This window comes from Pavona decussata, unplaced genomic scaffold (assembly GCF_977016875.1).
Source record: "Pavona decussata unplaced genomic scaffold, jaPavDecu1.1 SCAFFOLD_3, whole genome shotgun sequence".
In the NCBI taxonomy this organism is placed as follows: domain Eukaryota; kingdom Metazoa; phylum Cnidaria; class Anthozoa; order Scleractinia; family Agariciidae; genus Pavona; species Pavona decussata.
The window spans coordinates 91,257-114,542 of record NW_028145427.1 but is presented as its reverse complement, the minus strand read 5'-3'; the positions used below and the strand labels follow the sequence as shown (position 1 = coordinate 114,542).

General features: G+C 38.0%; 1 protein-coding gene and 1 pseudogene across 2 annotated transcripts in view; both read right to left on the bottom strand.

Annotated features, from left to right (window-relative positions):
• Positions 1-22,378, bottom strand: LOC146489733 (uncharacterized; annotated as a pseudogene). The gene is made up of 10 exons (XR_014858905.1): positions 22,279-22,378; positions 18,507-18,637; positions 14,934-15,188; positions 14,485-14,636; positions 13,907-13,947; positions 10,575-10,635; positions 9,547-9,697; positions 6,935-8,212; positions 6,040-6,258; positions 1-4,464 (listed from the first exon to the last, which is right to left on the bottom strand). The product of XR_014858905.1 is annotated as an uncharacterized LOC146489733 (transcript).
• The window catches only part of LOC146489731 (uncharacterized), a 133,431-nt gene that overhangs the window by 79,001 nt on the left and 31,144 nt on the right, over positions 1-23,286 (bottom strand). The gene's annotated exons all lie outside the window — the stretch shown is intronic.

Genomic DNA, 23,286 nt, shown 5'->3' with positions numbered 1-23,286 from the left:
CATTTTTTAACAAGCTTTTATTGCCTCACTCATAACTAAAGAACGCTAACTAATCAAAAGCTAATCAGCAAGGAAGACGAACTTGAGTATTGATTGAAAGTCATTTCAAAGCTGCGAATGTATATAGCTTACTAAACAGCTTTAAAAGAACAGTATTAGTACTTGAAGTCCTTTAACACAAATTCGAAAATCGCTGAGTGAGCACTTCTAATCCAGTCAAGGGCAATCTCGTACCCAGAGTCCTCAGATTCTTTGGCCAGCGGTTGGTCGCCAGGAGAGACTCTGGAGAATTCGAAAAAACAACTTTGTTTTTTTTGATTGGCTGCCCCGTAACGGCTTCCATTGTTTTACAGCAGATATCGCGATAATAAAATTCCAGTTGCCCAGAGTCTCTCCTGGCGCCACCCACTGACCAAAAAGCCTGAGGACTCTGGGTAGTCCAACTTTTTCTACTGCGCATATACCGTGCGCATCTCGGGATGGTCTGAGAACAGTGCCTCCTAATTCAGAGATTTTTTTGCGTGGTTTATGATAACGCGGAAAAATAAAATCTTAGCAAGGGCTGTTGAAGTCCAAAAAGAAAATTGGAGCCATTTTGAAAATTCGTTTTGGATTTCAATAGCCCTTGCTAAGATCTTCTTTTCCCGCACAGTCACAAAACCCCGCAAGATTACCTTTGTATTAGGAGGCTCGTGCACCGTACTTAAAAAGCCACCGAGCGACCAATTGTCCATCACTTTTTACAGTCAAAGCACTGAATTAACTACTGCTTATTTTCGACCACCTCTCCTACTTCTCCCAAGCTCAACGAGAGGCACGATATATCTTAAAATGTAAAATAGCAATAATAAGACAATGATTATAGCCAATTGGACAAGTAAAAAGCTACGCCCCTACATCAAGGACACACAACGACTCTTGGTGAAATCTTTTCTGTTAGGATCAGACAACAACTGAAACAGTGAAAACCGTATTGTTATTACTAAAATAAATAAAAAAAAAATAAAATAAAATTTCAGTCCATAACATGAGGAAATGAATTCTTAGCTATTCAGAGGAATATAAGTTCTTATGTATTCAGTGGAGATTGGGTATTTTTAGGTATTGAGAGGATATCAAAACAGGACTGTCAAGTTTCCTCTTTGAAATGAGTTTCGAAGAAAGAACAGTGCCGATCGACCTACGGTCTGCTAACGAAGGTTTCTCACCAGAATGCTGTAAACGTATTTTCTCGTGGTGTGTCCCTGCTATATTCAGCCGTTTCTTTTTCCTCTCAGTAATTTTTCTAGATATTGGAATTGCTATACATTTACAATTTAAAAGATAATTAACATTTTAAAATGACTGTGAAAAGTCTCCGAAGATCTTGGAACGGAGATCCTCAGTACATTTTGTTTTCTTAGAAAACAAGAAATCCTCATAAAACAGATAAGCAAAAATAAATGGTATAGATAAAACACACTATAATAAGCACTGTATAAAAAAAGAATATGTAGAATAATAGTTAAACTATCTATTGTAATTATATGTCAATAGCTTTGATTTGTTCCCCTGAAATTCTAATATAAAGCAGCTATCTAATCTAACCTATAACAAAATAATCTATTTAATAAACATTCAACCCTATCTTTCTTTCCGTCAAAAATATCTGGGTGTTGAACACAGAATTGATGAAAATATGTTTGCAACGACACAGAAAATGATACAATTTATTTACCTGTTCATAATAAAACGTTATGGATAAAAATCCTGATTGGTTACTTTAGTTTTGGAAACAAAACAAAAACCTTAGAAAAAGTAAACATATCTGTTATTGTCATAGCACTTCATTTTTGGTGATTTTTTTACTCACCCATGGAAATTAAGTAAACCTCGTAAAGAGAGGTCATACACACAACTTTAATCTTACCATAGCAACAGCCAATGCTGTGCTGCAGGAAAATGGCCAAGTATGACCACAGCTACTGTGGTGCTAAAATGACATTTTCCTTTTCACGTTTACATACATTCAACTTTATTTTAAAACGCTTGCCACAAACAACTGAAAGCTGGTTTCCATGTGGGGCATTTACAAATGAACAAAGCACATAGGTACAAATACATATTACAGATAACTCCGAGTACATTTAAATTACAGCACACTAGACTACACCACAAAAGGATACACTACTCCAATACCGTTACATTACATTACATCACATCACAAAGACTAGTTTTGAGAATAGCGTATCCTTGCTAATGATGGGTAGATTGTCTCCCGCGGAATTCACCGAGCGATTTGGCAAGTTTAGCCTCTTTTTTCAAATTGTTTTAGAGCATAGCACCACTAGACCGAAAACTGCCTTTAAGAAAATTTGTTTCAGGCTTTGCAAGTACTAAGTCTATTTTACCGTTCCTGAGTTCGTATTTTTTTTTTCGCACAATCGCTGACTCAGATAAGCAGCATATTGTTGTTTCGAACTTTTCAAGAACAACAAATGGCACCGGGTTCCACAAGTCGGACATAAAAATGACACAGCTTTTTTTAAAACATTGATCATCCCATTATTAAACTCGTTGTCCACCTAATAGGTCCTAATACAAACATTTAGTGTGACGCAGCTGCATGCACACCAGTGGATAGAAAAAAGGTGTTGAAGAGTATTTACTGAGTAATGATCAGCCGATCAGAAATAATAAGCTAGAACACTGTTAGTGCTCAAAACGTTAAATCGTTGGAGTAAACAGAAAACAAGCTCTTTAGAATGTTAAAAAGCCAAATGAAAATTAAAGAAGTTTTGCATCTGTACCCAGTTTATTTCTTTGATGAGAATAGTTTCATTGCCCTTTGTGAAAAGCCAAATGTTATCCCATAAGTATTTGTCACATTGGAGGAACCGTTGACAATGTCCTTGGCTTCCCTTTTGTGGTCTAGAAATTCCTGGTAGGACTGAAGGCGCTTCACAATCGGTTGGTTCAGCGCGCGCCTCCGCGCGCTTAGTTTGCGGTCTGAATCTAACGCTATCTTTCTGCTCTTCCCATTTGTTATTGCTGTTGTTGTTGTTGCCGCTGATTCTACGAGGTAAATTAATTTAGTCGAGCTCAGAAAGTTTCATTGAATACAACTTGTTTTGAAATGTCCTACCTCTTATATCAGACACACAATAACTTTGAAAAAGGCCACTGAGGAATCAAATTCACGGTAACAGAAAGTAAGTACGTAAGTGATAAAAAAGAGAGAAAGTATAAAGTAAGTAAGTTAGGTGGCTGGCTAGCCAGCTAACTAGGAAGCAAGCTTGCTAGCAAGAGGCAAGGAGGTACGTTAACAATCATGTGTAGTTTAAAAACAAGGTGACAAGAAAAACCTATGTAATTTTCGTCTAGGCCCTAACAAACAGAGAAGAGAAAGTAAAATCGAAAAGAAATAAAATAGAAGATAGAAATACGGTAGGTTCACCGATTATAAAACTCACAGCCTAAAATATCAGAATACTCTTAGAAAAAAACTACATATACGAACTACATAAACTTCTAAAACCGTTTTACATACTACTCTTATTCAGTTTAGTCAATTGTACGCTATCTCATCTTTTTATTGGTTTGGGTACGACTACAACTTGTTTTGGTATGTCCTAAATCTAAAACCACTGCAGAATAATGAAAAATACTACAAAATAGAAATACGGTCATTGATAAAAAGAACCAGTACCTTACGTAAATTAAACTGCTAACAACTATTTACAAAACATATTTCTCCTAAAAACTATTTACACGAGCTACATTAACGACTAAAAGCTACCCAAGGAAGCTATTCTACCTCCATTTTGTCAGCTTTAGCCTACCACATTATTTTCAAACACTTAGGCTACAATTGCCTCTAAATGTCCTAAATCTGTATCAGATAAACATTCTGTGACTTACAAGAAAACTACTGGAAAATAATTAAAAATACTACAGATATCCATTGCCTAGCAAAATTGTAACCTAAAAGCTAATGTATTTACATGTAATATTAAATATGAAATACATGTGTAACATGTATATGCACTGCGGATGGAAGATTAAATAGAAGAAAAGGTTCTCGCAGTTATATACGCAACCACTGTTGCGAAAAAACCTGAAAAAAATTTCAGGCTTGAACGGGATTTGAACCCATGACCTCATGGGTAAGTTGAGTAAGAAATAAAAAACTACAAAAACTATCAAATATTTTTTTCTATTAACTATTCGCAAAAAAATTTGGAAACAATTATTAAAGAGACTTACAAGTCATTTGATATGTAATGATAATGTTTACTGCTCCAGTTCCTCAATAATCTCTTCCATATTTGGTCTCTCCACAGGATCTGTCTAGCGGCACCTCCGTACCAGGCTTCTAAACACACGGTTCGTCACAAGTAGTACTTGCTCTTCACGTCTTTAAGGATCTGGCAGTTCCCGGATGCACATTTCGCAGAGAAGGACACCAAAGCTGTAAACATCAACCTATAAGAACGAAGAAAAATGTTACTTATCAGTTATGAGTATAGCACAGCTGTGGTCAATTTGTAAAAAAAAAATTAGCTTTTACCTCAGGCTCGCATCATCTTTCCAGCGAAAGAAAGAAAAAGCGCTGTGAGGTAAAAATCACGAGGCTTTCAATCCGGAAGAGACTAATTCCCAGGGCCTCGGGAAGGACAATGAAGAAAAATGACTCCCTATTGTTCAGGCAGGACTGATAGTGATGCATAGTCAGCTTTAGTCTAACTCATTATAATATTCTTAAACGCTTTGACTACAGTTACTTCAAATGTCCTCGATCTATTTCAGATAAACATTCTGTAACTTACAAAAAAACTACTGGAAAATAATTCAAATTATTATATGGCTGGCTCCGCGAGCGGGCAATATGACCCAAATCCTGCGCTGTGATTGGCTACCCGAGCGGGCAAGATAGCTCTCGGGATTACCCGTTGCCCGTCAGCTTGGCAGCGAAAGTTTTATTCCAAGCAACAATGCAATCTTTTCTTTAATTTTCCCGTTTTACTGGGGAAAAATGCTTACTAAATGTTCGGTAAACTGATCACCATTACTCAACGGAAAAGAAAAGAGAATGGAATCATCCTGGTGTTGTGAAAATTTTGTTCCAGCTACAATGAATGCGGTGAGTTGAATCGGTGAGTTGCTCTGTGTGTAGATAGATTGATTTTGTAAAACTTATTGTCTCAAGACGGGTACTAAATTGATTAGTTCTCTAGGTTTGCCATGACTGTATTTAACCCATAGCGTAGTGAAAGTTGCGTTGAGCGTTTAGAGCAGTTCAGAAAAGTGTTTTTCTCAAGTTCGTCGAAGAAGCTTACGCTTTTAATCTAGCGGCTTCTTGCTTGTTGTAGACAACAAAATCTTATCAAAGTTTCGCCCAGTTTTCTGATTTATCCGCTCTATTTTTCGGCTTATGTTTGCATATAATTTCAAAATGTATTGCTTCATTAAAGAATTATTAATTGGAGGCCGAAAACTGTGTAAAAATGTTTATTATTTACGCCCCAAAGCGATCGGCTGAAAATGGCGAGTTTGCCGGATTCTATTAAAATCTTCCCGCTCTTGCGGAAATCTAAATTTTTCGTACTCAATAAAGTTAGAGCCTTAAGATAATTTAGGCCGGAGTCCTTGTTTCCATGATAACATGCCAAGCCAAAAATGCACTGAAATTAAATCTTATACCGGCCGGCTATGAAGAATTTCTTTCCGAGCAGAACAGTTTCACGTTTTGTTTTGTTTTGTTTTGTTGTGGTAGTTTTAAGTTGAAGATAAAGCCATATAATAAATCCTTTATTGACCAAGCTTGTTCGGCTTCTTTTGCGTTGTTATGGACCTCAACTTCGTCTCGGTCCATAACAACGCAAAAAAAGAACTTAGACAATATCCAGTCATCTTGACCTCACGCTTGGTCAATAACGCATATATACTAAAGACATAATTAAATTGAAACTAATACGCCAAAGATTATAATAATTGCTAACAAAAAACTACTGTATTTACATGAGTTACAAATTGGAAACAATGATTAAAGAGACTTACATGTCATTTGATACGTAATTATACGTTTCACTGCTCCAGTTCTTGAATAATCTCTTCCATATTTGGTCTCTCCGCAGGTTCTGCCTGCAGGCACCTCCGTATCAGGCCTCTTAGCACACGGTTCTTCACCATCAAGAGTTGTTCTTCACGCCTTCCAGGTTCTGGTAATTCCCGGATGCACATTTCGCAGAGAAGGACACCGAAGCTGTAAACATCAACCTATAAGAACAAAGAATAACCTTATTATGAGTATTGCACTACTAATACACTCGTCGTCAATTTCCAAAATAATTGAACTTCAAGTTTACGCCCGCAACGTCAGTTCTCGAATCTCTTTACGGTGGCCAATTCACCCATGGATCCACGATTCACCTTATCAACTCTATAGCGTCCAAGAAACTGTAAGATGAGAACTGCAAGGCTTTGATCTATGACATCATACAGAATTATTATCAGTATCGTGCTTTCCACGTAGAACAATAATCAAAAGATTTGTTAACCGCGAAGACCGTGATGTGGTTACTTAAAATAAATATTCTATAAAAGCTCAGAATCCATAATGCTTCAACCGTACAGCGAAGACTTGATTGGGTATTTCCCAGACTACCTTTCGGCATTGTCACGTACGCTCTTACGCTTTTGTTGGACAACTTTTGTCGAAGCAGCTGTATACAATATCAATCATTTGATGGAATCTCTATCCTTCTTAGAATTTAAAGAACGTCCCAATGTTAAAGGCAAACATGGTGTGATGTCTGCCATAACGCATAAAATTTACTGTACTGTAATCTGACACTTTGTTCATTAAAGAAAGGTATTACAGTGTGTATTTGTTATTTCACTAATATTTTCCTTCCTTAAGTTAGCAACGCAGTGCTCAGCCCTAGCAACTAACCTTCGCTGTTTGGTTTGAGGTAAGTGCTTCAGGCGCACTGTAAATCACATTTCCAGGAGCAATAGTCATTGTCTGCTGCATAAAATTTACTGTACCGTAATCTGACACTTTGCCTCTCCATTGGTCACCCTGTCGCCATAGCAACACATTAGCACTACTGACATCCCTGTGAATGATAGGAGAAGGCTTTTTTTTGGTGAAGGTAGTTAAGTGCTCGGGCTACATCCAGGGAAATGGTGCTGATTTCTGTTTCAGAGAGTTCACAGTGCTCTAACAACGCTCGTAAACTTGTTTCCATTAGCTCAGTTACAAACAATGGACTTTCCTCGTCATTTGTTGCTCCAATGAATTGCAACAAGCAGGGATGGCGACATCTTGAAGCAATGTTCATTTCTCTCTCAAACAATCGTATGTTATGAGGAGACAGAATCACTTCGTGAATTTGTTTTACAGCTACCGCACAGCCACAATACGTTCCCTCGTAAACACTTCCCCAGCCTCCCCTACCAAGGCATTTGTCTGTTATTTGAATTTCGTTTCGGGAAATGACCCAGTCACATGTACCTTGACGACGATATTCACTGATTGTCTGCTGAGCTGCTGCAAGACTAGTCTCTAATTCATTCAATTCCTGGTCTTTTACCCTCAACTGTCTTTCTAAGCTTGCACCTTCTTCTTCCTTTTCTCTAATTTGTCCAACACAATTTGTCAGCCGCTGTTCCATCTCTGCCCGTTCTCTTTGTGAGTTTTCTCGTTGTTGTTCCTTTTCTCTCAGCTGCTCATATAGGCTGGCCTCTCTCAAGTCTCTCTCTTGCAGTTGTTCTTGGCTATTTGACAACCGCTCTTCCGTCTCTCTCAGCTGCTGTTCCATCTCTCTTAGCTGACTTTGTAAATTCTCTTCTTGTTCACTTCTTTCTCTCAGTTGCTGTTCCATTTCTTTTAGCTGACTTTGTAAGTTCTCTTCTTGTTCCTGTTTCACTCTTAGCTGTTGTTCCATCTCCCTCAGCTGACCTTCTAAATTTTCGTTATGTTCCTCTTGCTCTCTGAGCTGTTCAAGCAATTTTGCTTCCGCAGCCTCTCTTTCACCCAGATGGCCTTGGAATTGTGTTAAATGTTGTTCCATCTCGCTCAAATACTGTTTTTGTAAGTTATCTTTTTGTTCTTCTGTTTGCCTTAAGTTTCCACTTAAGTTGGCTACTTGTTCCTCTTTCTTCTTTACTTGTTCTTTTAAAGAATTCAGACGTTGTTGTGTTTCCTGTGAGTGCCTTACAAAGTTCTCTAAAAGGTAAAAAAAATTAATGTGACTGGCAGATAAAGGTAAAGCTATTTTCTATTATGCACGTTTCTTACATAGTTAATGGGGACTTTACGCAACCACGACGGCAACGCCATCAAAGACGTCACTTGAAAATACCAGTTCATGTCACTTGTACTACTTTGCGCTTATTCCAATGCGTTCAACTTCTACAATGTGACCGAACTATCCAGTAACAGAACAGGTGGGAACGTAGCACAGAGAATGAAAATTGCTTTATTTGCTCGCGCTCTCCATAAAACCTTTCATTGGGACATTTCACGTTGTTGCTTGGCTGAAGATGGCGACGAAATGTATCAAACTTTGTAATACACGTGCACAGCATTGTTTAGCTTATTGACGTTTTCGTTGCCGTCGGCGTCGTGCTTGCGTAAAGTCCCTAATAACTCAGACACGCACCATAAAAACTACAATTATTTTATTCATTGGCCCATCAGGAGAGCAATGACTTACAAAATTTCATTGCAAGAAACATGAATTCTTAACTGAGTTACTTTAGTCCTATGCGTGAGACTAAAAAGACGACAGCTGCAGTAGGCCAACGATCAACGACTCTGCCAGGCGCTTCAGAAATATTGGTGTGTTGCTTTTTGGGAATTCGCGATTTTATATCCAAACGGAAACGTAGATGAAAAAAAGACTTTAAAGGGATCACGAGTTAAACAAAGTCGACGAGAAGTGATAATAGTCCTTGGAGAAATTATCTACACTACAATATGTTCCTTATTTTTCGGGATTTGTTTGAAAAATATGCACATCTGCGGCCTCCGGGTAAAGGGTCTCAGCAAAGCGACTGTTTTGCAGAATACGAGGAAATTCGCCATAGTTCGTTGTTCGTTTGCTTGTTAACTTGCTTCAAGGAAATTTCTTCAAAGCACTGACGATGCAAATAACAGTTTCCCTAATTATTTAAGGCCACAATCGTTTACTGCAAGTAAAGTTCTATTCATAATTTTTCACGAATAAAATAGGCGATATTCCAGCTTTTTTGCTTTAACCGACTAAGTAAACTTTTTGCCCGCCATCCTCGCAAAATATGGAAATTGCGCAGTGCTTGGAATTTGAATTCGATAAAAGCATTCCATCCCATTTTTTTCTTTTTTCCTTTTTTCCCATCGACATTTTTTCTATCCACCAACAGGTCGCATCCTTCACTCACTACTTGTATCAGCTTGTTCCACAACGTAACTATGCTAAGGGATTTTAAATAAGGCAGTGCCAGGTACCAAATCTGAATCAGTTCTGCAAAAAAAGCTTAAAAAACAACTCTCATTGGCATAGTAAAAAGAATTTACACCTGTAATCCTGCCATGATCATTACTCGCTGACTCCGCTAACGATTCATCTTTATGAACTGGCTCTGGATTCTGCTTCGGTGTTTTCTTTGGTGCAAGGCTTGTTGTTTTACGATTTTTTCTTGACTGCTTGCCCTTTCCACACGTTTTACCCTAGTAGACGTAGAAAGACAAGTACAATAAATAAGTCAAACAGTCAAAGAAAAAATACAGAGCAATTATTAGTTATTATTAATATTGACCCTATGGTGGAGCTTAACAGTAGAGGGTGGATGAAAGCAGTAAAACCATAATAACATCAGTATATACAAGTAAAAAAATAATAAACAGTAAGGTCATTTTTGGTACAGAGTTCCACTATTGGGGCAAAACAGGGTGACGAGTGTCTAATTCATACTGAAACTTCTTACAGATTTCAATCAAAAAGCTCGGTCACATCCTGGATGTGAGGTGACGTGACCTTCACATGGACAAATTATGTACTGAAGGAAGCCGGTGTAAGGTGCCTTGACAGTGTTCCAGATAAGAGAGGGGTCTTGGGTCAAAAACCTGACAAAGCTGGCAACATAACCGGACAAAATAAATGGTCAACTTGAGGGATTTAAGGAGATCCACATTTCTTGACCCCTTAAAATTCCTTATTGACCCTCTGCCTTTATAAGTAATCTGGAACACTGCTTGTATTGTTTTGTGTCGGCTGTTTGCAGGTATCGACACTTTTTCTAAAGTTCTGTCATCTACTTAACTAAGATCGCATCCAACTTTCTAGAATGTTTGTCTGCTTTTTATATCGAATGCTGGAGAGCGATAGTCTAAACTTAAGCACATATTATCAACTGCTAGACTAAAACTGAGCCATCCTTCCTATCATGTCCAACAGGGAATAGATCAGCACGATAAAAAACACAAGTATACACAGAGATACAATCACAATTGAACGTTCACTAATTTTTATTGTGCAAATAAGTTTGCAAAAAGCAGATTTTTAACTGGTTAAAAATAAAGCTAGCTTCAAGAAACAAGTACTCACTTCAGTTTGTGCGGATTGCTCACCTCCCTTTGCCACACCATGCACAGTCTTATGCTGTTTTCTAAAAGGGTACATAAATACAGCAAAAATGTCAAAGATCTGTGATAGCTACATGAGAAAAATGCATAATCTTGAGAAAGCATCTAGTAGGTGATTTAGCGGGAATATACAACAAAATACCCAGCTGATTAGCCCTCCAAAAACAGACACCCAGATGAGATCCGATTTAGGAGTATCCATTTCACTCACGAATGTGACTCCGCAATTGCAAAGTTGCTCTAAAAATTTTCATTTTTCCACTTAATTCTTTGTGTAGAGAACGACTACCTTTTTTCAGGAAAGAATTTTTATCGTATTTTTTAAAGATTTCAGAGTCCGCAATGGAATGCTATAAAGACCTATATAATAAGTCTGACAGGGTTTTGATGGTGTGTGTATTTTTACAGATATTGTGAACTCGCAAAAAACCTTTAGACCGGTTTTCTTTCAGCAATTGGTCAACGTCATCTTAGTGTAAAACAAAAAATGAATTCAAGTTCAGAACAATCGTCATCTAAAGAGGTCAGCTCGAAAAGCTCGCTAAAATCAGTATTAAGCCAAGTAAACGCTTTCCCACAGCTCAACTCATCCCTAGAAGGATAGTTGTTCAGAACCTTTCTGAGCAGGTTCATTTCTCGAGCACTGAGTCTTTCGTTAAAAAGGCAATTCAGTTCAAACTTGGCGCCATTTAAGCCATGAAGCTGGACATTGTAACAGACTCAGGTTCAAAGTTAGGCACCAGTACTAAAATTTGCCCTTCATGGGATCCGGAACACAACACAGCAGCTTTCAGTTTCCACAATCTTTCCCGTGGAAGTGAGGTTTTGTGCTTCGCGACAAATTTCGAGCGGTTGAACGGCTTCAAAATTTCACGTTTCTGAGTGGGAATTTGCGCGTAAATAAATACAGCAATCTATCGTTTCCAAAAGATGCAACATAATTATGAAGACTAAATGTAATTAAAAAGGCATGCACATCTTTAATGAAACAACGTTTAACACATTCGGTCTTATACAAGGAGGGTCTATAGGTATGGCATCCTATCCTAAGTAACCCAGTTCTTCAAGGCGGCAAGAGAACTGTTAAAAGGCTATCAGTGGAGCTAGTGGACTGGTTTTTCACAATTTCCTGGCTGAGGTTTCCAAGAGGTGTGCTACATGTAGGTACATAACCTCTTTTAGGTTTAGGAAGCCAAAGCGAACTTCTCTAGAAAAATACATAAATAAACGCTTTGACTGATTCCACTTTATTGCCGAAAGAAGGGGGAAACCGTTCCCTTCTTCTTCTTGTATTGTATATATCATATTGAACAAGAAAAAAAGGATGAAATATTACTCAGTCTGCATAGTCTGCACAGTCAGCAGTCTGCAGGACCTGCATTTTAATATGCTCGCCTTTCATGGCACTTACAGATAAATCGTCAGCAAACACAACTAACGTAGCCTTGGTTATGTTAACTGGCTTAATGACGTTCAACATTACAGAAAACAAGACAGGACCCAGAATGGTACCCTGGGGTAGGATCGAAACCTGACGCATTGTGTTCCCCAGTAGGGCATATTTTTGTAATCGTGCCTAGCTTTGACAGCGAGTTTGTTATAACATTCCACCTTCATGGCTTAAATGGCGCCCGGTTTGAACTTATTTGTCTTTTCAACGAAACACTAGCTGTACCTCGAAAAAGGAACCTCTTGGAGACTGTACCGCACAGAAAGGTTTCTGTAACTATCCTTCTAGGAATAAGCTGATGTACGTGTGTTTTGCTTACAACCGATTTTTCACGAGCTTTTCGAGCTGATCTGGTCTGATGACGGGTAAAATTTGACACTTACAGATAAATCGTCTACAACCGCAACTAAAGGCTGGTTTCCATATGATCGCGGATCGCAGATCGCAGATCGCCGATCGCAATAAGGTCTGCGATCGTCTGCGATCATATGGAAACCAGCCTTTAGATAGAACATGGTTCTATCTTCTGCGATCGTCTGCGATCACGATCGCAGTATCGCAGACGATCACAGAAGTAGTTTCCATATGATCGCAGACGATCGCAGACGATCGCAGACCTTATTGCGATCTGCGATCTGCGATCCGCGATCATATGGAAACCAGCCTTAACTTACACTTGGTAATGTTAATTAGCCTAATGTCGTTCAACTTTACAGACAGCTTTCGTGTTCTCAAACTTCTTCGCGTGACATCCATATCTCGACAGACGAACGCAAAGCATGAACCAATTTTTTTTTCAACGTAATGCATTTCTTCCTTAAGAGTTTTCTCAAGACTTTTGAGAAGTGATTAACCGCAATGGGGTTTCGCTAAAAGGCGGCCCGCGGCCTGCAGTCCACCTCAAAGCCCACGCCCCGGCGGCCCGCGGCCCACTTCCCAGTTCACGGCCCCAAGGCACGCGGCCCACCTCACCTCGGTTCACGGCCCGGGCAATTTATTTTACGCCCACTTCAAGATAATGAATAACTAATTTAGCCAATTTAGCCAATTTAGCTCAGATGGCTTGCTTGTCAGGATATCTAGCCCCAAAATTGCTAACTTCGGTAGTCAGTCGTCGGTAGTCTAGTGGTAAAGTTCCGCTTGGGAATCCAACGACTCGGGTTCGACCGTTCCGTTTCTAACTCAAAAAAGTACGAAAAAGAAGCTAAGTGTTTTATTTATAGTATTTCCAGATTTTTGATCAGCGGTATACTACAGCTCATGCTAAGATGTTCATCGGCATGTGAGTGTGGTCGACCGACTTGTCGATGGACAACGGTGAGACTCGATTCGTTTGTAATTTCAAACATTTTAATCCTCTGCGATCCTTGTAGCTGTTGCTTTTTCCTTAAAGAAACACATTTGATCCTATATATGTATGCCCCTACATATAAATGTTCGTACATCGATGACGCAGACAAAAAATATGGACTGGACCGCGGGTCGTGGGGCCGCGGGCTTTGAGGTGAATCGCGGGCCGCCTTTTAGCAAAACCCAATAACAATGTATATCGACAGATAGAGCCAAACGTTATGGATGAGGGATTATTAAAGCTGCCTGAGCAAAGTGTGCAAGTCCCGACAAAAATTAAACACACACTGAGGAAAAACATGACATTCTCAAAAGGCAATCACAGCACAAAGAAAGAGCTTAACGAGTACCGACGTTCACTGTTATACTTCATGTGAGATTTGCAATATAAGATAACAAGTCTCTTTCTGTATAGGAAAGAAATTAATTGGAAAAACAGAGCGACGTACGGACCACATACAATTGAATACGATTTGACAGAATTGTACCTTTACCTTGACTTTCTATCCCTGTTGATCTCCTCTATAATAAGAACCTTGAGAAAACAAAAGAACAAAGAAAAGCTATAACAGTCACTTTTTTAAATTAATGGCTCCATGACATTGTCAAAAAAGGTGTACAGCTGTAGTAAAAAACTATTATCAATTTCTTATCTTTATTACGGACGGTGCCTACTTTTGTTACAGCATATCCGTTCTACGCATCTCAAGATACTCAGGTTTCGTATGGGCGGTGCCTACAAATACAGGGATATTTTTGCACGGTTTAAAACTATGTGGAGTAAGCAGATCTTAGCAAGTGCTCTTGGTATCCAAAAACAAAATTGAGGGTAACCATGCATTTTTCAGAGATAATAAAGCTTCAATTTGGGAAAAAATGCCATACCTTGCTTTGTATTTTAACCCTTTTTAAAATTATTATTGCTTAATTATCACTGACAAATGCATGGTTACCCCCAATTTTCTTTTTGGATTCCAATAGCCTTTGCTTAGATCCGCTTTTCCCGCATAGTCATAAATTGTTAAAAAATACCTCGATATTAGTAGGCACAGTCTTTAACACGTGTCTATACCTGTGCCTGATAAAGGCCAGCATCTGTCACTGTCATTTCCAGGTCGGTAAGAAGTTCTTGTGAGTTACTCATATACATGTACTTCACCCATAATTGTGTTTCACTGTCCACTGATATGCTAAAAACTCTTCTCATTTCTGACATAAGATGACCTAAATTGCATGTTCAAAGAATCAGTAATTTATGCACGATTATTAAATTTTTACACTTGACCATGCTAGAATAAGTGTTTGAAGTACCACGTGCCAATTGCAACTTAAAGGTGTACAAGGATATTTTTGCTCAATATCGCCTTGTTTCCAGACTTCTTAAAAAAGGCTACTTGAGTAACAAAGTGTTGGAAAGAAAATAAATCTTAACGCGTAAGTGCCAGGTTGTCATGAAGGACTCGCACTCACATATAGCGGTACGTCTTTGCCTGGATATCTCTCCTGGATGCTAGAACTCACCAACAGTGTCTCCAATACTAAACTCCCGTGTGACCAAGGTATGAGGATCTGAATGCTGTGAGAGTTTGAACTCCCTCAGGTATACCTCAACCTTAAGGCTTTTCAAATACATGCCATGCATCACTACTTTCCTTGGTAGAGCCTGTTGAGCTGATGTCATTCCATACCATGATACAAGCTTAAACCATGCTTCTTCAGGCAGAAGGTCGTAATCAAGTTCATCTATCAAATGGTCTTTTAGAGTAAAGCCATCACCTAAACAAAAGAGAAAACTTGTAAGAAGAATGATTTATTAAATAGATGATATACATGTACATTAGGTAGATGACAAATTAAAATCTTTAACAGAAAACTTGGCTGTCTACTGCAATTAAATAAACAAATGTCTGCTTTCTGGGTAACATTATTTGGTTCAACGAAAAAATATAACATCAAAATTAAGAACCCTTGAAGGGGTTTCTTAAGTTTGCTGTACTTAAAGTGCCCATGTAGTAAAAAATAAATTATACTTATTTAAAAGGTCTTTCAAAGTCCCGGACAATGGTGACATGTCGTCGCCGAAACGTCATGTTTTAATATCGCTACTTTTTATTCTGAAATGTTTTTCCAAATCCTTAGTTATCAGAATTTTGGTTACTGAAATATCTTTTCTCGTTTTAGAGATAGCTGGAGATATTCAAGTTTTTGTTCATAAGGTAAACTGATGATGACACAAATTGTCGACTATCTTGGGAAATATTGGAGTGATGTTGCTCACTTAGCACCAGTAATTTACCTCAAGTAAGACAAAATTTTATGCCTATTGTGCTGTTGCCATGACAACAATTTTGCTTTCGGATCTATTTAATGCTTCATTGATGCTATTATTTTTTGCCTTAAATATCAGACATCAGTTACTCCCAATGAGCTGGTGAGAAGACCTAGGGCAATATGGGCACTTTGTGCATTACAAGTAGGATGCCATTCTTGTTCTCTTTAATTAAAAGGCCTTTCAAATAAACATTAATTTATTTTTTACTTCATAACCACTTTGGCTAAGGATGACAGTTTACCGTGACAAACTAAAACATCACACAAATTTACAAAGAATTCAAAACGACACAATACTGGTCACAATTAGGCCAAACATCATTTGTGGAGAATGAGTGATGTAAATATACGGTAGATGAGAATGATGTGTTATTCTAGAAAGTGACACAGGCATAGTCGGAAAAAAGAAATCCGAATGCTCCTATCAGGAGTCGAACCTAAGACCTTCCGATTACTAGTTCGGATGCTCTACCACTGAGCTACAGGAGACTCATGGGAGCTAAGGCCATTAAATGTATATAAATATACCATCACATTTATTTCATTTACCACACCTGCGACATTTAAATCCTAGCAGTATGCAGGATAATTGTCTAATGGCCTTAGCTCCCAGTCTCCTGTAGCTCAGTGGTAGAGCATCGGAACTAGTAATCGGAAGGTCGTAGGTTCGACTCCTGATAGGAGCACTCGGATTTCTTTTTTCCGAGTATGCCTGTGTCACTTTCTAGAATAACACATCATTCTCATTAATTTACCAGGCTTCAAATATACCATCACATTTATTTCATACAGTAGATGTTGTGTTACTTTCCATATTAAGTTTCACATATTATGGTCACTCCAGGACATAACTATTTGTGACAAACATGATTTACAACTTAAAAATTATCCTATCCTTAACCAATGCCATCTACCCCGTTATATGAAGGAGGCTCGAGGCAGTTTTTTTGGACTTAGGGTGGAAGTTTTGAAATTACAAATTATCTCGCATACAAGATAAACTTCGATCTCCTTCATACTACATCATCATTTCAACATATGATCAAAGTTAATTTTTTCAGTGGTTTCCAAGCAACTGCTATTACCATAGCAACGGAAGCGCATAGCCTCTCATTTTAAACATTGTCGACTATCTCGAAATCTAGTCGGACACTTTGTGACGAAACTTTAGGGATTTAAACTACTCAATCAAGACAACTTGTAGGCGAAATTAGAAAAAAATCTGTAAAAGCGTTTTCAAGTAAAAAATGAATCAATTTTTACGCGGTGATTTTGTTTATTCCAGCATTTTTCACCAATATCTCTGGCAAAATAAAACTTGATACTTTGTCTTTTCTGTTAAAAGGTCATTCCTCATAGCAAAACATTCTATATGTATATTGAGCTTCGTGGGTGTCTCCGATTTTAAGATATTTATGTTTAAAAACAGTGAAAATAAAGCGCAGATGAAGGAAAAAGGTTCCTACTTTGCGTAAATCAAGATATCTTTAAAAGCCCCACAGATTTTTCTGTTATATTGCAAGCGGTTAAAGTAATAATTATTTTTGATATCTATGCAAGTTTTAGGCACGACTTCAAATATATTGAGATTTGTGAATATTTATGATTACATGAAGTCGTGCAAAAGGTAAAATTTACATAAATATATGCTCCTGCTTCTCAAGTCTTCCATTGTAAATTTTACCTTTTGCACGACTTCACCTTATGATAAATAAAATAGCAGTGGAATAGACTGGGACAAACAAGGGAAAGGTCAGCCCTTTTCACTTTTCAGTGCATGCACATTTTTCTCTTTCATAACATTTTATTTTATGGCTTTATAAAAATCCCACTCACATGCACTTAAGTAATCACAACGTCTAATTACAGCTGTAGTCCTAGCAAAACTGATGATGGCTGATCAAATTATGGTCTTATGAATTATTAATGAGTTTTTGAATATTCATACAAAAGCTGCATACTGCTTTTCTTTTCACCCTCTTAAGGGCTGTAACATTTTTTTTTTTTGTTATATTTAGCACAGTTTAGCACAACAAATGCTGTGCATGCAATGTACAATATCCTCCAGCTCTGGACTTTTCCTTGGCCTTGCATGAATTAACTTCAAAGTTTTAACCCCAGGACTTAACTGGTATGGACTGACCCAAGATTTGCCAGTAATTTGGTTCATAATTCAACTGCTTGGAAACTTACATAATTTATATTAATAAAATAGACAACAGGCTACAACCAAGTAAAACATAAAGGAAAGGAGCGAGTTATTAAGCAACCCCAAACACACATATTCATGACAATTTAATTGATGCAGGAAATAATTAGAATTAATCTTGATACTTTAAAAGAAATTGCAGCCATTTTTGCACAGCTACTCTTTATACAGTACAAGTATATGTTTCCAAGGAATGATGGTGACTGCTAAAATTAAACTTATCTAAATGGATTAAACTGAAAAATTCAAACAGACTACATCTGTAAACTTAAGGCTAATTTAAAAAAGCTGGTGCTGCATGAACTACATGATTTAATATCAAAAGTATGCAAGTCTCATACAGTGTTAAAAAATTCAACAAAAATGTGTGAAAAAGCATCTGAAGTGTTAAAATGCAGTAATAAAGGAATGTAACTGAAACACAAACCACTACCATATTAAAAGTATTTACTGTTTGGTAAGCATTAATTGAACATGCAAACAATATCTTTCATGCCTGCAGTGACCCAATATCCCTTGAATGCAGATGCAGCCATATCAAATATTTTCATTACCTTGAAGAAGACTTGAATTATCAATAGGGCCAGGATTGTTCGACACATCACCATCACCCTGAACCTGATCCCATGAATCAAATCCAACAAACTTCTTCCATTGTTTAAACCAGCGACAGTCAACAAGATACCTTCAGAAGCAACAACAATAATTACAATAACATTTTATTCATAATTCCAAGGGAAAGTGAAAAGGAGATAAATGAGACCTGTTTTATCCCTTTCAATCCCTTCTTTCTGAAAAAGACGCATTAACTGAACAAAAAAATTCAAAATAGTTCGGAAACGTTTGTTATTTTTGAAATACGTAATGCTGGTGGATTCCTAAATGCTAGCTGAGTTCTATGAAGCCAACTGAGAGCTGGTAAAGAAAAATTCATAGCTTTGTACCATCAATAAACTCGGGAAATTTTTACAGGAACTCTGAAATCTCGCCAGCGATGTTCAAAACTGACATGTAAATTTCAAAACTCCATTCAAATTTCAAAAGTACTGACCGACTGTAAACCTGAATTTTTTTAGGTTTTCTTATGACACCAAAAATACAGGCATATGATTAAGTCATATTATATGAATATTTATTTCCCAAAAGAAAGAGGAATTATATCAAGACTTCTTATGTTATGACCTTTGTTTTCGATTAACAACCAGATTAGTATAATTGTTTTCTAACATGCCATGGTCCCTGACAAGTATTGGTTTAATATTTTTTTTCCCGTTATTTCTTGTTATTATAAGGTAAGTTGTTGATTTCACTTTGATGAGCTCAAAATGCAGTTATTAACCAATGTCAATATCGATCAAGAAATTCATTGACCATGGCACAAGTCAATGGAATATTTTGGAATTCCAATTCGATTTGGAAAGTGTCCCCAATTAGTGCTCTGCGCTAAATACATTGACACTTAAATTAAGTGATTATTTTTTAATTAATTTAATTTAATTTAATTTAATGCTTTAAATTTTAAAGGCTGATGTTTAGGGTGTGTTCTTTCATGCTGTGTTAGAATCATCAAAACCAGAAGGGATATAGAGTGGTAAAATCCAAGACTTGTTGAGATGCCAAAACCCTCATTTAAAATCCGAGACCTAGACTGAATTTTTTTTTCAAATCCAAGCATGAGATGTCGTGTTCTAGAAATAAATGCGAGTGCAAGACTTTTACAGCACTTTGTGTCTCAAACTAGAAATTTTTTCTTGACCATTCGGAACCAGCTGGATTCGTATTAAAGTTGCAATGAATCTTCTCAATTATCAGAGCCAGGTTAGTTACTTTTGAAGTAACACCATGCCTGTTGTAGTTTTGAAGGTCACACACTCATTTAGCTTCACTCATAGCCAAATTTATAGCTTAATTTATTGTGTTCTAGACAACCCAGCAGGCATAAAAGGGCAATTTATCAGGAGAATTTATCCAAACCATGTTTTCTACAGTAGCAAAAGCAATGTTGAGCCGTTTATTGTGGTCATTCGTTGTGACAGTCTTATTGTTGTTGCTTTTTTAATGGTGGTTCATTCAGACCAAACTAATATTTTAATTCGCTTACGAGTGAGTTGCAAGAATAGACTCAAATTTCAAAATACAAGATTCTGAAACACACTTTATTTCTTACGGACTCAAGATTCTGAGGACAGTCGTGGAAAATTTGCAGAGATCCATTATTTTTCAAGGACCATTCTACACCCCCTACCAGAGAGGAAGTAGAAAAAAATAATAAAAAATAAAAGAGTTTGAACCAAAAACCTCAAGAAAAACTGCAAATGCAAAGAGTCCCTGCTATCACTAGGCACTTTTGCACCAAAAAAAAAAACATTTGACCCAAAATCATCACTTAGAAGACTCTTCCACTAGCCTTAAATAGACTATTAGATGAGAGACAGTCTGGCTGCACTTCTTCTGTGTAAGCTAATTTAGATGCGTGTATCAACACAACATTTTCAGAGCAAATATAACTAAATCATATTTCTGTGTAGGAGTTGTACGGTCATGATTGCAATGAAAGCTCAATCAAAACTGGTTTACTTTTTTTGTTACTATCCTCGGGTTTCAGTTAGTGCATGACAAAAAGTAAGGAATTATATTTCTTATGTCACAGATCAAGACATCAAATTAAAGGTTCATTAAATGATGAGAACAAAGTCAATTTACAGGTAGCTAAATTCCTAAAAATATTATAGGATAGATACAGAATACCCTGCCAGTAACTCTTAACCACCTACAAGGTACTGACTACAAAGCTACACAGTCCTACTGCATAGCTGCGTAGCCACTTCAATCAACCTAAAGAGATCACAGAGGGAAGGGGTGGTCCCGCTCACTGTTAAGCCGTGTAGCCGCTCAGCCACTTCAGCCAAACGAGATAGGGCTGCGAAGCCGCGAAGCCGCGAAGCCAGTCCTCACCTGCCAAACTTTGGCACGGCCTTAAATGTGTCTATTTCTTCTTAAGTGCGGTCTACGAGTGACTGCACATCTACGTATTCAGCTTTTTTAGGGATATAGCTTGATATCACAGGGTACTCCGCAGTAACTTCAATAAATTAAAGCTGAGTTTCTTGGGTAAAACATTTGCTACATTGCATACAGCTATTTCAATTAACGTTGTTGGATCAAAGTATAAAGCTGTGAGACAAGACCTCCAGATTCTGTGGATTTTTTTTATGAATAATGCGTAGTTCAATTCTACCTGTTACCATCCCCCCCCTGGGCACACCCCCAGGAAAACCCAGCCCGTCTGGCCCGTGGGTCTGGAATCTCCTCAAGCAGTCTTGCCCAGCGGTAGGGGGGGCGGGGCAAGTCGAAATAACTACTTGCGCAAGGACTTATGGGGTGACACAATGGCGGCTAACTACACGGAAAAGGCCACTTTTTTCACTGGTGAGTCCATTGAGTACGTTAGCGAATGGCTGGACCAAAATAATCCGTTGAAGCTGAAAGCTGTGTTTGAAGGTATTAAAGTTCAAAACATAAAAGAGGAAAGGATTTCCTCCAGAAGAAAAATTCTGAAGAATTCACTCTCTTCAGCTTTTTTCAGGTGCAGTTTTAATGTTGTAAATATACTGAGTTAAACATTTTGATCTTCTTGTAGAAAGGCAATTTATTTGCACTGAAAATACAAAAGACGTTATTCCACATTGTTTCTAGGAATTTAAGAGTTGTTTTGTAGAGATGCAATTCAATTTTCGAGGCAGTTTGGTTGAAAAGCCCTCCTGGTGTATTAGTGTGTGCGTTGAGTTTTATAATATTCGCTTGACTTCAGAGGGGAGTTAATTGTTTTAAAAATTTAGGATTCTTCAGGTTCCTGGTTTTGTTTGTTTGTTTGTTTTGTCATTTTTGGTCCTGATGTCATGAGTCCCGGGGGTGGGGAATTGTCTCTTTCTGTGAGCCCAGGGGGTGGGGGATAGGACGTCAAGTACACAAATGCCCGGGGGGATGCCCGGGGGGGATGTCATGGTAACAGGTAGAATTGAACCACGCATAAGTTCATCCAAATCAGCTATGCCTCGTCGGTCCAGTGAAGATATACAACGGCGAGCCATTTGGATGAAAGAAATGTTAGGATATCAAATGGATGAGGTGGCAGCCTCTTTGAAGATGTCGTTAAGCTGTAAGCTTTGATCCGACAACGTCAATTGAAATAGCTGTATGTAAACTGTCTTACACAAGTTATAGACAGAAGATAGAACTAAGCTTATATAGAGACTTCGTATTTCCACATACGTCAAAATTAAACTATCAGTGCGTTGTCATCAAAAGTAGTCCTCTCAAACTTACCAGCTGTCACCTTCAAGTAATGGCTTTTTCATGAGTTCTGTCATCTCTCTCTTTTGTGTTTCAATGTCAGGAAGTAGGTTCTCGTTTGAGGCCATGTTGAACTTTTCCTGGGAAGGAGCTTGGGAACGAGCGCGGGTATCAGGCCGGGGAGACCCGGGGACGGGCTGCGAAAGGGATTCTTTCAGGATGGAAACGCACTCGAAACTCGCATCCCCATCCCGCTGTTAACATTAAAGCTGGTTTCTTCTCACGGCGATTCACAGAAGTGAGGGAAAGAAATTGGGGGAAACCTCTGGTGCCCAGGGCAATGCTCGCCTAATTCATAAAGTTCTTTGAATTTCTCGTCAGTTCTTGGCTCATCCCACGCATGTGTCATTATTCAAGGACTTGAAATGGATATTTTTCGGAAACGGTCCTGAACAGTAGGAAGAACTTAATCGAGTGACATTCCGAGACTAAAACAAGCCTTTGCCACAAAAAAGACAACAACCGTTTACGATGCATTATTAAAATTATTGTTTAAACTTGTAAACTACTGTACCTCATGTATCCGTCAAATCTAAGAACGCCCCCCCCCCCCCGGGAGGGGGGGGGAGAGGGGAAGGGCAAACCCCCGGGCATTGACTTTTATAAAGAATGTTGATCAAGTTCTCCACTAGGTTGACAGTTTTACTGTCAAATGCTTCACCGGTTAGGGCTTCAAAAAGTGTAAATTCCCCACCCTCTACATATGTAGGTAGATTGAAGCAGCCACTCAGTAATGAAAATTTTCGCGCATTTCAGACCTTTAAAGATACCAAAATTTCTCTTTCTGTTATCGTTATGGTTGGAAAATTCGTTAGAACTATCTGAGTAGAGAAAGTCTGTCTTTTCTTTCCTTATGACTGTTTAATATTTTCAGGTTGCTAAATCGCTCTTGTGTCATTGTTGAGTGAAATCCATGCCGGAGTTTTAAGGTTCAGGCAGTGGAAAACGATCTTTCAGTACTTGTTGCCGGATTTTAAAACC